Genomic DNA, 14611 nt, shown 5'->3' with positions numbered 1-14611 from the left:
CGCCAGCAAGAACAGGCCCATGGCAAACATGGGCAAAGAAGCGAGGCTGGAGTTGGTTAGGATTAGTCTTGCCCCTGAAGACATAAAACGACCCCTCCATGGGCAAACCCTGTTCGCAACCTTGGAGGAGAGGGGTTCCCAGTCGGAGATAGAACACTTCTTCACCGCAATGAGGAGACCAAGGTAGGTGAACGGGAACTGACCAAGTTTGCAGTTGAGCAAGTTGGCGACCCGTTGACTTTCGATCGCGTCCAACCCTATGGACACCACTTCACTTTTGTGGAAGTTTATTTTAAGCCCCGACATGAGTTCAAAACACAGCAGTATTGCCTTGACCGAAGCGATACTATGTGTATCGGGCTCGAATAGGAGAAGTGTGTCGTCCGCATATTGCAAGTGAGACACTCCTCCCGGGATAAGATTGTCCACAACTCCCCTGATGAGGCCGGCCAAACGAGCTCTGTCTAGCATGGCGCCTAAGGCGTCCGCCACAAAGTTAAAAAGCAACGGCGAGGCTGGGTCCCCTTGACGCAGCCCGCGCTTGTTGCAGAAGAAGTTCCCTACTTCTCCATTCACCGCAATCGCCGTTTGGCCTCCCGAGACCAACTGCATCATGCGATGAACCCAAACCGACGAGAATCCTCGATCCAGGAGGACTTGTCGGAGAAACTCCCAGTTCACACGGTCGTACGCCTTCTCAAAATCAAGTTTGAGGAGAATCGCGGGCTGTCGAGCGCGTTTTAGGGAGTGGACTATTTCTTGGAGGACCAACGGCCCCTCCAAGATGTTACGGCCACGAATGAAAGCCGACTGGGTCCTACTAATAATGCGATGAGCTATTGGAGACATGCGAGTAGAACAAGCCTTAGCACAAATTTTAAACGGAACATTAATCAAAGCGATAGGGCGGAAAAGTCTAATGTGATCCGCGCCCGGGACCTTGGGGATCAGAGAGAGAACCCCAAAGTTCAGGCGAGAGATATCCGCGCATAAAACCATTGCAAACGTCGAAAATAGGACTTTTAAGCACTTGCCAAAACCGCTTAAACATCGCCACCGGCCACCCATCCGGCCCGGGCGCAGTGTCGAATTTCATACCCAGCATCGCCTTGTCAATCTCCTCAGGGAGGAAGGCCAAGCTCAGGTTCTCGCATCGGCCTCTTCAGGCTGGCTCCCGAGGGGCGGAGAGTTCTATGCGAGGTTTACCTCACAAGGCTCAGTTGACGTGAGCCATGACGACCAAGGCCAGGCGGGCGCCAGCGGGTGCTGATCGCAGGTTTTCTCTTCGGTGCAAGGGAGACAAGCCACAGGCGCGGAGTCCCGAGGAATCAGTCAAAGGTTCCCATTCTGGTGCAACAAGACCAAGACCGCGAGGACAGCAGGGCGGAGGTCATCACTGAGTCCACCTCAGCGTCACGACCAGAGGATTTTCGCAGGCGAAGACTACTTTTGTCAGGATAAGTTGTACTACTTGTCCCCTTTCAAATCCGGTCGTTGTGGAATCAGGGGCGGACGCACGTTGTGACGAGTGGGGCCCAGGACCCCACTCAGTTTCCTGTCGCCCCGGTATAAACACCCGATCCAGCCAGCAGGCCCCTGGTGCCCCCACTCCGCGTCGGCCCTTCTCCAAAAAGCCCATTAAAAAGCAAACCAAATCGAAAAAAAAAGGCATGCGTGTCCTCAACACAGCTATGAACACGTGGAGAAATTGGCTACTGCTTGCCTCTTGGACTCTCGGAGATCAATCAATGAATGAATAGGCTAATAGGTAGAAAATCGATTAAACCAAGAAGTGAACCGTCAAAAAAAAAAAGAAGTGAACCGTCAGCCACCACCCACCGTCACTTTGAGGATTGGTCGATCGTGGCTCTGCGGCTGCCCACTCGCCTGCCGGCCGATGCCCGCCCTGCCGCCTGGTCGCCGGCCGCCGCGGAGCGAGCGCTGGTCTACGTAGGTCCGGTCTGCAGCAGCAGCAACTTCTGCTCAAGTGCCCATCCCCAAGCTTTATTAATCTCTCAATCTCATCCCAACTCCCAAACTGCCATAGGCAAACAGAAACACAGGTACTTCTCGATTTGGTTTGCCTGGATCTCTCCGGTCTTTTTTTATTTGATTTCTTTGTGTTTTCTGTTAAACCAAGTGAAAATATGCAATCCGTACTAGTACTCTATCAGGCATGTACTGTTGGTTTTAACAATTAATTGTAGGATTAGTGTGTCACACTACCGGTAGCTTAACTTGTACCATTCTGGATTTTTTATGCAATTCAATCCGGCAAACCATTCTATTACCAGCACTTGTCTGCTGGCTTGATAGTCTGCTACTAATAGCATGATTTCTCTCTGAATTTTTAGAGTTAGAAAGAAAGGGACGACACCATCACCACCAACAGGTCTGCTTTGAGCCCAACTGATTTACTTTGTCATTTTGACAAGGAAAAGTTGCTGAAATTAGCCAAGATTTATCCTGATGATTTTTAATCACAAAAATATGGTGACTCTTGAGCCCGAACTTGATCTCTACATAGATAATATACTCCATAATACAATGTTTTCTAGCTTTGGACAAAATAGGTGATTTGGCTAAACCGACGGTAGATACAAGGAAGCATCTATCCTATCATTGGTATATTGGCTTTTGAATCTCGCGCCGACTCTCCCTATAACCACTGCCACTGTTGACAGATGTTTTTGAGTTATAAAGATTGTGAAGGGTGCTTTGCCTAACAAAATTGGTGGTGATTATTTGAGCCATAGCCTAATTTGCTTCATGGAAAATGGACTGCTAGACGACATTGCTTGTAAAGTGATTCTTGATCGTTTCCATAAGATTAAAGATCGCCGCGGGAGAAATGAATTGTAATGATCCAATACCTTACACCTCTTGTGTGTTTCCATCTCCATTAGAATTTTAAATTGCTAATACTAATATGTGTTTTTACTTGGCAGAACACAATATTTATGGTAGAGATGAATTGTCTTTTGCAAAATATGAACTGTTTGGATTTCAAGTCTTTTTGTAAGGTATGTTCACTTTATTGATAACTTGTTGTGTTATGATTCGATGAAGTATCTCTTTTTAGAACTTGAATGAAATATCTATGACTTGCAAGAAAATGTTTATATATAGCACATTTAGACGTTTATACAAGCCTATGTGTAAAAATTATCGAGAGTTTTCTATAACTGGATGCCCCCGGTCAGTTTTTATCCTGGGTCCGCCCCTGTGTGGGATCCCTTCCCGCAAACATTTGGGAAGAGGACCAAGGCCACTATAAATAGGACTTGGCCACCACCATAGAGGGAAGATCGGATACATTCTCACCCGACCACCTCACCAGCTCTCTTGAGCTCAAGAACACCTCACCTCCCGAGGACAGTTCATCCATTGTACTAGTTCATCCTCAGCCCTCCGAGGCAATCCACCAAAAAACGCTGGAACCAGGATAAACTGTTGTGTCTCTCTGTCTCGTGTAATCCTGTCACTGTTCATCGAGAAAAATAAACAGCCTGCTCATGTGACGCACACATATCTCCTTTTGTCTGGAACCAACAATACAATCACGCGGGTAATCACTTGATCGCATGGCCTGGCCGGCTCGATCAGGGTTGTCAATTTTTTTTTGAAACAGGGCGGAAGACTTGCCATTTTTATTAATTAAGGGAGAAGGTTTAGACATACGCCCCCAACGCGGGGAAGAAGGTTGTCAATTCGGATGTAAACATTCGTGAACTGTGAATTGCACTGCATGTTTTGTCACTGCAGAAAAAGGTTGATATGCCTTGACGTTTGGCTCCTGATCCGTCCTTCAATCCCGAGTGAATGACAGAGCAGTCCTTGATTGGTTAGCTTCTTGAGAAAATATACGTGGTCATGAGTGTTAGAATTGGTAAAGCGTCTCAACTCTCATACAGAGAGCCCGCGAGGTATATATTGATTGTGACGAGAGGATTAGTCTCGTAGGAGTACATGGTGCGGTTGAGATCTCCAACCGTGGTGGAGGATTACACGAGAGAGAGAGAAGAAAGGATAGAAAGATAAAAGGATCCTCAAACTACTCTCCTAATCCTATACGTGAAGCTCAAGGCTACCACATTCATTACACATGACATATTACAGTATTTCCAACACTCCCCCTTAGTCACAACGATACTAAGTTGAGATTACGTCGAAATTCTTCAAAACCTTTTGTGGGTAACGCCTTTGTAAAACCATCTGCAAGCTGATCCTTTGAGGGAATAAATCTGACCTCTAATTGTTTATTTGCAACTCGTTCTCTTGACAAAATGAAAATCTATCTCGATATGCTTAGTCCTGGCATGGAAAACTGGATTAGCAGATAAATATGTTGCACCAAGGTTATCACATCATAGACATGGAGGATGAACTTCTGAAATGCCAAGTTCCTTCAACATAGACTGAACCCAAATGACTTCTGCTGTGGCATTGGCTAATGCTTTATACTCTGTTTCAGTACTTGACCTAGACATAGTTGCTTGTTTCTTTGCACACCAAGAAATTAAATTAGGCCCATAGAAAATGGCAAACCCACCAGTGGATCTCCTATCATCCAAGCAACCAGCCCAACCGCATCGGAAAATGCACTTATAAGAGTAGATGATGATTTTCTAAATGTGAGACCAACAGTCATTGTATTCTTCACATACCTCAAAATTCTCTTAGCTGTTGTCCAATGTGCGGTGGTTGGTGCATGAAGAAATTGACAAACTTTGTTAACTGCAAAGGAAATATCAGGTCGTGTGAGAGTCAAGTACTGAAGACCAGCAACAATGCTTTTGTAACTAGTGATATCCTCCCTTTCCAGAAGTTCTCCTGTTGTCAAAGATAAAGGTTCCGAACTGCAAATGGTGTTGGTGATGGTTTATAGTTTTGCATACCAATTCTGCTCAACAACTCAGTTGCATATTTAGCTTGAGATAGATGAAGGCTATCACCATTTTTCTGAACCTCAATACCCAAAAAGAAATGCAAATCTCCCAAATCCTTGAGAGCAAACTCAGAACCCAAACTCTTAAGCAACTTTGCGATGGCATCACTGGAGGAGCTAGTAACAATTATATCATCAACGTATATGAGAACAAACATGGATACTTGTGGCTTAGTAAAGATAAATAGCGAGGTGTCAGATTTTGAAGGAGCAAACCCAAGTGCCTGAAGCTTCATACTGAGTCTTGAGTACCATGCTCTCGGGGCTTGCTTCAGACCATACAACGCTTTATCAAGTTTGCATATATGGAACGGCTTGTTTTTGTCCTCAAACCCAGGAGGCTGTTTCATAAACACATCTTCTTCCATAACGCCATGCAGAAATTTATCCTGCACATATAGCTGTCTGAGGCTCCACCCCCTAGAAATAGCAATTGACAGCACAAGACGGATGGTTGCAGCTTTAACGACAGGACTAAAGGTGTCCTCATAATCTAGCCCATACCTTTGCTTGAAACCTTTCGCCACAAGTCTGGCCTTGTAATGATCTATGGTGCCATCTGACTTTTTTTAATGTGATATACCCATTTGCAGTCAATGAGGTTTCTGCCTTGTTGAGAAGGAACCAAGTGCCAAGTTTTATTCCTCTGTAAAGCCACAAATTCGTCATTCGTAGCTGTTTTCCACCTATCATCACCAAGTGCATCCATTAGATTTTTAGGTTCACCTGCCATGCAAGATAATCCATATTTGGAGAAGTTTTTGTAATTAATTCGGGCAGAAACTCCCTTTTGTAGGCGTGTGCGTGGTTCTGCAGGAATAACCACGGAGGGATCCGGCGCAGAAGATCCAGCAGGATCAGCCGTATCAGCGGATGCGGATCCCCCAGCAGCTTCGGCGGCAGGAGCAGCCACACCCAATCCCGAGGCAGAGGCAGGCAGGGCGGCCCAACCAGGTGAACACGCAGGGGAGACCGTGGCAGGCCTGGGCGAAGCAGGGGAGACCGTGGTGGGCCCGGGCGAGGCAGGTGAGTGCGTCCGCCCGTGGCAGGTGCGCCCCGTGTCTCCCGGGGATTGGCGCGGTGAGGCGACGTCGCTGTCACCGCTGGCGTCGGCAGGAGGAGGCGTGCGCCCAGCGGAATCAGTGCCAGGGGCGCCAGAGGCGGGCCCGACAGAATCAGCGCCAGAGGCGGATCCCGAGACTGGGCGCGCTTCCGTCTGCAGCGGAGTTGATCCCGAGGCGGATCCTCCTCGGGTTGCTTTGTCTCCTGGAAGGGGGCACATAAAATGACCACCTGTTTCATCATTTTGTACTCTGTTTTCACCGGGAATAATTGTTCCTGCAGTAGTAGACTTAGCCATGGTATGATGATTAGTCACAAATAGGTCAGAACTACTATTAGCACGCTCATGATCAAGGCCAGAAAGAGATGGCGATTGTTGTATGGACGGAGATTTGGCCAACACGCACAACCAAAGACACGAAGAGGAGCGTAGTCTAGTTTGAGATGAAGAAGATGTTCTGTGGGTGTTCCATTGTTAATGACATGACTGGGCAAGATATTAATGAGGTGAACAGCAGTCAAGAAGGCTTCATCCCAAAACTTTAGTGGCATGGAAGCAGTAGCAAGTAATGCAAGTCTACTTCAACAATATGGCGATGCTTGCATTCAGCACTACCGTTTTGTTGGTGAGCATGTGGGCAAGAGACGCGGTGAGAGATGCCTTTTGGAAAAACGAGTTTAGTTTCTCGTACTCACCACCCCAGTATGATTGCATGGCAATAATTTTACGACCAAATTTTCTCTCGACTAGAGCTTGAAAGTTATGGAAAACTTGAAAGACATCGAGACGTTTCTTAAGGAGATAAATCCACGTGAATTTACTGTAGTCATCAATAAAGCTCACATAATAAGTGTGTCTACCAACGGAAGAGGGTGCTGGACCCCACACATCAGAAAAGATCAATTGCAAGGGTTTAACAGACACACTAGTAGAAATAGAATATGGGGAGGAAACAAAAACGCTTTCGGTTTGGCGCTGCAACTAGATCTTCTTTTTATCTTCTTCCCCAATGTCAAATTACCATCCGGGAAAGACGATGACGCCCCCCTCCCGCCTCCTCTCCTCCCTCTCGGGCGAAGCACCGACGCCGCCATTAATTCCCCCACTCACCACCTACTCCCACACCTCACCGAGCTCTCCCCGCCCCAGATCCGCAGCAGAGAAGAAGCATGACCGGAGCGCGACGCCGCGGCGTGCGGATCCGCCGGCTTGTGCCGGTGGCGCGGGTTGCGGAGCCGCGGGCGCTTCCACCGCCGGCTGCAGCGCCGCTGCTCGAGATCGATCCGCACTCGCCGGAGGCTCGCCGCGAGATGAGGCGGGTGGTGATGGAGCGCTTCCCCGACCGCGACGAGTGGGGGGAGATCCACATGCACATCCTTCGCCATGCGAACTTCGTCGAGCGCGCGCGCTTCATTGGAGACGATGGCTGCGAGGATGTGGAGCTCCTCTTCAGGGCGATTCAGGAGGCGGAATCGTCAGATCCATGGCAGGCTGCCCGCTGGGAGAACTTCAGGACGGCGAATCCCTCAAGGCTCAACATCAGGCCCCCCTCGTGGGAGGGGATCGCCAGGATCCCGCCGGAGTTCATCCCCGCGGGGACCGTCTGGCCTCCGCGTCGTCAGTAGATCGTCTTCCCCAACTGGTTCAGACACAGCGACGAGCCATTGATCCTCCTCCATGGCCTGGTGAGTTGGGTTTACACTTCCGTGCTAATTCTGCTCTGAAAGCCAGACTACGGGATTTTCGATTGCGTCGCCAGGAAATGCATAAGGGTGCTTGCTCGATTGAGCAATCGGGTTCGGTCCCTAATACACTAGCTCAGGATGTAGAGATAGATTCGGGGGTTCTCCCTCTGGTTTCTCAGTACAATAAGGAAACTGCGGCTGCTTCTGCGGCGGGCGAGACCTCGTGCGAGAAGTGCTCCGGCGAGGGACTCGACCAGGGTATTAATCCTATCCCTGTTCCAGGAACGGGGGCTTTGTACCGTTCCCGTGGGGTGAATCCAGCCTTGCCTGGGCCCACGATCAAACTACGCGTTGTTGAGGGGAAAGCGGAAAGCAAGAGGGGTTGCGTAAAGCCGATGCCCTAGAAAACGTGGAGGAGCACTTTGGCCAGCTCTGGCTCGTTCCCTCCCCCCTCGCCGCCGCCCACCCAGAAACCCTACCCCTTGACCTCAAGACCACCAAAAATCCGGATTCCTTTGCTGGATCCGGAGGGACCTTGTTGAGAGCAAAGCCTTTTCGGCTGCAGATTGTTTCCCTGCAACTCGTCAGCCGTTCGATCCACCACCCAAACAAGTCAAAGTTGCTCGCGAGGGGATTGGCCCTGGTTCTATCTCCTTCGCTGAAGCTGTTAAGCGTGGGGTGAAGATGGCAGATCGTCGTGCTGGGGGAAGCAACCACCCCGCTGCTCCAGCCAAGGGGGTGGGGCATAAACCTGCTGCGCCTGCTGGGCGGAAGCCAACTGCGCCAGCAACAAAGGAGCAGGCTCCTGCCCCCAAGCCTACCAGATCTACAGCTTCCACTGCTGGATCTGCGCAGGTACAGTCATCCCAGTCCGTGGAGGTTGAGGTGGAGCAAGTTCTTGACCCTAGGTATAAGTATATGATCTTCTTCAATTGTGGTGGACCGGGACATTATGTTGGGAATTGTGTGAAGCCGAAGGCCTGTTTTATATGTCAGCAGAATCATAATGTCAACAATTGTGCAGCTTGGTCTAAGGTTCAACCTACGGCTGCTTTCTTTGGTAGTGGAGCTCAGGGTCTTGGTTTCTACCATGTGGATGTCCCTGTTGCAAATGAGTCCAAGTGGTTGAACTTCCAAAATTGTGCAGTGGTTAACATTTTGAAAGGAGAAGTGGATGGTGCCAAGCTGAGGGAATTACTCTCTGCTACCTTTTGCAAATCCAAAAATTGGCCCTGACAAATCAGAGGATTATCTAGTAAAACTTTCTTGGTCAGGTTCCCTCCCTGGAAAAAAGTGGAAGACCTTATTGAGTTGCCTGGGTTCTCCCTGCCACAAGATGTCAATGTAACTCTTACTGAATGGAAGGGTGGTTGTGAACCATTTGGTGAATTGATTGAAGCTTGGGTGCTGATTGAAGGGATTCCTCCAAAGTGGTGCACTTGGAAAGTATTTGCTCAGATTGCCTCACTGTTTGGGGCCCTTACAGATGTGGATTGGAATGGGATGTTCAGAACCTTTTTTGAGAATGTCAGAGTCAAGATTGCTTGTAGAGACCCTACCAAAATTCCTTTTGAAAGGTTGATTGAGATGAAGAAGAAATTGTTTCTACTTGGCTTCACTGTGGAAAGTTTTGAACAAACTGGTGGGGCTGATTCTGTCATTGATGTTGATGGTGATGAGGAAGATTTTGAGGATGATGAAAAGGCTGAGGAGAACCAGACAGAAGGACAGGAAGGAACCCAAGGTGACCATGTTTCTGATGGTTCAGGAGCTGGTGACACAGCCATTGATGAACTGGACAAGGCCAATTTCTCATCCAAACAGAACTCTGCAAGAAAATTTGATGATCAGAGAAGGGTGGATGCACCCATGAATGAGAACATAGACACTGACCAAGAGAACTTTATTCTGGAATATGCTTTGACAAAGGGTAACTCTAAGGGTTCATCTTCTGATGGACATGGACATGCTTCTGGATATATGTGTGAGTTGACAAATCAAGACACATGTTGTGAAGAAAAAGAAGGGGATACCTACAAAACTCCTGCTCCAAGTGAAAGAAAATCTAACATAACTTCTGGGAAGAAAACTGAGAACATGGAGTATTGTGAGGATCTGTTAAGATCAGTGGACATGTGTGACTCTGAGGATGAGGGAATAGAGGATGAGTTGGGGGTTCTCCCTCATGAGGCTGTTCAAATTCTCCAGAGTGAAACTTGGAAGAGATCCTTGCTGGAATCACTCTCTCAAGCTAAAAATGGGGAGGCTATTCAGGATAACAAGTCAAGGTGGGGGCCTATTGTTGCAAAAAGACCTGCTACTAGAGGCCATGGCAATATTAACATTATGGAAAAAGCTGCAGCATATAAAAGGAAGAAGAATCTAGAAATCCCTCCCACATTCAAAGGTAAATCCTTCTCTACTATGGATAAAAATATTCTTACTAACCAGATGAACCAAATGAACTTAGTGATTGGGGGGGGGGGATGATAATCAAAAGAACATTACTATTGATGAGATGATAGAGGTAGAAAAAGAGAGGTGTTTGGTTTTTGCCAATAACAATCCTGAAATTGTGCTGCCTAATAACCTTGATCTTGATCCTAGTGAGTTAGTTGGGACACCTGATGGTGTGCCCCCCATGGTACCAGTGGGCATTGCTGATGCTTCCAGGGGGACACCTATGGTGCTAACTAAAAGTAAGCCTTGTGGCTTGTCCCATCCGTTTAAAATTAATTAATGATAGGTCTTATCTGGAATATTAGGGGTTTAGGTCAGCCTGGAAAGATTCAGTGCCTGTGTGATACTATTACCAAATCTAATCCTGATTTTATTGGTTTTCAAGAGACTAAGAGAGAAATCATTTCCGAGGGTTTCCTCAAATCCATTGATAAATGTGGTGATTTTGCTTGGCATTTTTTACCAGCTGATAATACTGTGGGTGGGATCCTTGTGGGTTTCAAAAATAATTGTTTTGAAGTGATTGGTTTTATTAATCAAAAGTTTCCGATTGTGGCTACCATTAAAAATAAGTCTGATGGTTTCGTTTGGCAAATGGTGTTGGTTTATGGGTCTGCTTACCCTGAATTTAAGATAGATTTTATTACTGAACTACATGATACCTTGTCTAATGCTTCTTATCCAATTATGATCTGTGGAGATTTTAATTTGGTTAGGAATGATAAGGAGAAGAGTAGTGGCTTGGTTAATCAACAGACTACTTTGTTGTTCAATGACTGGGTCAATAGGTGGGCATTGATGGAGATTTCTATCTCCAATAGGGTGTTCACTTGGTCTAACAATCAGGTTTCCCCTGTTTTTGCTGTATTAGACAGAGTGTTCATTTCTGTGAACTAGGATACACACTTTCCTTTCTCTACTCTAGTTGCGCTCCCCAGGGTGGGAAGTGACCATACCCCCCTGATCCTAGATACTGGTGCCAGAGCCCCCACTACCCCCAAGCCATTTAGGTTTGAGAATGGTGGCTCTCACAACCAGACTTCCATCAAATGGTGGTGGAAGCATGGAATTCTGTTTCTTCAGACAGATCCTCTGCTGAGAACTGGCTTTGTAAAACTAAGAATCTTAGGAAGAAAACCAAAGGTTGGAATATTAATAGGGAGGCTGCTCTTAAGAAAAAGAAGAGGGAACTCCTTCTGGAGTTTGATATATTGGATGTCATGTCTGAAACTCATCAACTATCTACTGTTGATTATGACAGGATTGGAGAGATTAAGGAGTTGGATGAATTGTGGAAGAAAGAGGAAACTGCCTTCTGGCAGAGATCTAGAGATAGGAAAATATTAGAGGGTGATAGGAACAATGCTTACTTTCATGCGCTAGCCAATCACAGACACAGGAAAAATCACCTCTCTGAGTTGAATAGCCCCAATGGTGTGGTCACTTAAACTGGAGAGATGCTTGAGGTGGCTACCTCTTTTTATAAAGAGTTATTTGCCTTTGAACCTAAACCTGATATCCATTTGGATACTAACTTCTGGTCTGATAATGAACTGGTGAGTGCTGATGAGAGAGAATATCTGGAGAGACCTTTTTCTGAGGAAGAGATTAAACAAGCTGTGATGAGTTCATATGCTAGTGGTGCCCCTGGCCCTGATGGCCTGTCATTTTTATTTTATCAAAAATTTTGGGACTTGATTAAGAAAGATTTCATGTGGATGGTGAGAGATTTTGAAAGAGGTACCCTTGATATCTATAAACTCAACCATGCCATTATTAATCTTATCCCCCAAATCCCTATGGCTAAGGACATGAAGAATTTCAGGCCCATTAGCCTTAGCAACTGTGCTGTAAATTTTTTCTCTAAAGCTATGACCACTAGGGCCTCCCCCTTATGTGACAGACTAATTTCATCTAATCAAACTGCGTTTATCAAAGGGAGGTTTATCTTGGAGAGTGTGGTTATGGCTCATGAGGTCATTCATGAAGTTCATAGATCTGGAACTGCTGGTTTGGTTCTTAAGTTAGATTATGAGAAAGCATATGATAGAGTGAGCTGGGATTTCTTAAAAGAGATGCTTCTATCTAGAGGATTTGGTAATAAATGGGTGGATTGGGTGATCTCCACCATTCATCAAAGCACCTTCCAAGTTAGGATCAATGATGCTAATGGTCCCCAGTTTTCTGGGGGGGGGGGGGAGGGTTTGAAACAGGGTGACCCCCATTCACCCCTTCTTTTTAATTTGGTGGCTGATGTGTTTTCAAAAATGCTGCAAAAAGCTACAAATATTGGTTTAATTCGTGGGCTTCTGCCACAGGCCTTCCCTGGTGGTGTGGTCAGCCTCCAATATGCTGATGACACCATCCTATTTTTAGAGAATTCGCTGGAATATGCAAAAAATTTGAAATGGATTCTTTCATGTTTTGAACATCTGTCTGGTTTGAAAATTAACTTTCATAAGAGTGATTTGCATGTTATTAATATCTCTGAATAGCTGTCTAATGAATTTGCCCAAGTTTTTTGCTGCCAGATGGGGGAGTTCCCCTTCAAATATTTAGGTGTCCCCCTCCACTTTAAGAAGTTGAGGAGGGAGGACATACAACCCATTATTGATAGGATTATTAAGAACATTTTAGGTTGGTTGGGGAGATTTCTATCTTATAGAGGGAAACTAATTTTGCTTACTACATGCATTGCTAGTATTCCTGCTTATCTTATGTCTATTATGAAATTTCCCAAATGGGCGATTGACATGATTACTTCTCAGATGTCTCACTTCTTTTGGGGTAACATGGGAGATTCTCATAAATACCACCTTGCTAATTGGGGCCTGATCTCTAGGAAAAAAGAGTTTGGTGGCTTGGGGGTACCCAATCTTAGAGAATTCAACATGGCTCTATTGGCATCATGGGGTAAAAGATTCTATGATGGGAGAAACAGTGAATGGAAGAGAATGCTGAATGGAAGAGAATGCTGAAATATAAATATAATACCACCTGCCTAATTTTTTTAATACTAGGGTGGTTCTTGGTTCTCCATTTATGAAAAGTTTATCTTGGGCTCTTGCAGCTGCTAAGAACTTTTATAGGTGGGTTCCTGGGGATGGAACTAGCATTGCCTTCTGGCATGATATCTGGGTAGGAGATTGTTCTTTGAAAACTGCATTTTGGGATCTTTACAGCATTTGCCAACAGCAGGAGTCTACCCTGGCCCAGGTCTGGGTAGATGGTGAGCTAAGGTTAACATTTAGGAGATGTGTTTCAGATGATACATTAGCTAGATGGGAGGAACTCACTGAGATCGTTAAAACTGTTTGCTTGTCTGATGTTCCAGACCAGCCTCTTTGGATGTTAGATTCTTCTAACTCATACACTGTAAAATCCTTTTACAAGTTAATCAACTTTGGTGGGATTCCCTCTGTTGTTAAAGATGATATATGGAAGATCAAAGTGCCACCAAATATACATGTCTTCCTCTGGCTAGTTTATTATAACAAGAGCCTGACCAAAGATAATCTGGCCAAGCGCAGGCATGTTGAAGACATGTCCTGTGTCTTTTGCTGTGAACCTGAATCTATTCAGCATTTGTTTTTTGATTGTATTGTTGCTAAATCTGTCTAGGCCTTAGTTGCTGAGATCTTTTCTATTGATGTTCTAATTCCTTTGATCAATTAACTTCCTTCTGGAAGAGAAGGAAACATTATGAAGCTTTGAATATTGTCTCTGCTGCTGCCTTGTGGAGCTTATGGCATCTTCGGAATGATTTTGTTTTCCAGGGGCGAAGATGGCGAGGTATGAGGTGTGTCTTGGACCTGTTGGGGGCGATGATCAAGAACTGGAAAGTGTTATGCTCAGAAGCTTAGGGTGCGCTACTTCTCCGGTGCTTAAGGCTTTTGGACCATCGAAGAGGGGAATTGCTTAGAATTGCGTGGTGATCTTAGGCTCTTTCTTTAATTTGGCGTTGCTGGAGATGTAATCGCTACTGCTTGTGTTTGAATAGCCTTGAGCTTGTAATAGGGTAGTGAACCCTTTCTATCTGCGGCAGCTACTCTCTGTCGTCGAACGCTGTTTAACAGTCCGTGCCTGGTTGTTTTTGCCTTGGCTTTTATAAAAAGTTGGGGTGGGGGGAAACCCCTTTTCGTCAAAAAAAATAGAATATGGTAATTGATGACTTTTTGCACGCTGGCATGAATCACAAATAGTTTCACAATTTCGCTCACCAACAAATGGGAGTTTATTCTTGCTAAGAATTTGATAAACAATGGAAAAAGACGGGTGGCCTAAGCGATTGTGCCACCTTTCTGAAGAAACTCTAATGGCTCCAAAGGCTTGTTTATTGAACTTGCAAAGTGTAGGAATCAATGGGTAGAGACCATCTACGCATGTACCGCGATAAAGGACCTTCCGTGTTGCCTAATCCTTGATCAAAAAGGAAAACGTATGAAACTCTATGAA

The 14611-nt window shown here is 45.9% G+C and overlaps 1 long non-coding RNA gene across 1 annotated transcript; it reads left to right on the top strand.

The window, feature by feature from the left end:
* The first annotated feature begins 1833 nt into the window (after positions 1-1833).
* On the top strand, positions 1834-14301 carry LOC119336194. The gene is made up of 5 exons (XR_005162240.1): positions 1834-2063; positions 2355-2392; positions 2685-2858; positions 2949-3023; positions 13933-14301. It is a non-coding gene; the product is annotated as an uncharacterized LOC119336194 (long non-coding RNA).
* The last annotated feature ends 310 nt before the right edge of the window (positions 14302-14611 follow it).

The sequence above is a fragment of the Triticum dicoccoides genome, chromosome 7B, assembly GCF_002162155.2.
Source record: "Triticum dicoccoides isolate Atlit2015 ecotype Zavitan chromosome 7B, WEW_v2.0, whole genome shotgun sequence".
In the NCBI taxonomy this organism is placed as follows: domain Eukaryota; kingdom Viridiplantae; phylum Streptophyta; class Magnoliopsida; order Poales; family Poaceae; genus Triticum; species Triticum dicoccoides.
This window is presented reverse-complemented; position numbering and strand designations above follow the sequence as displayed.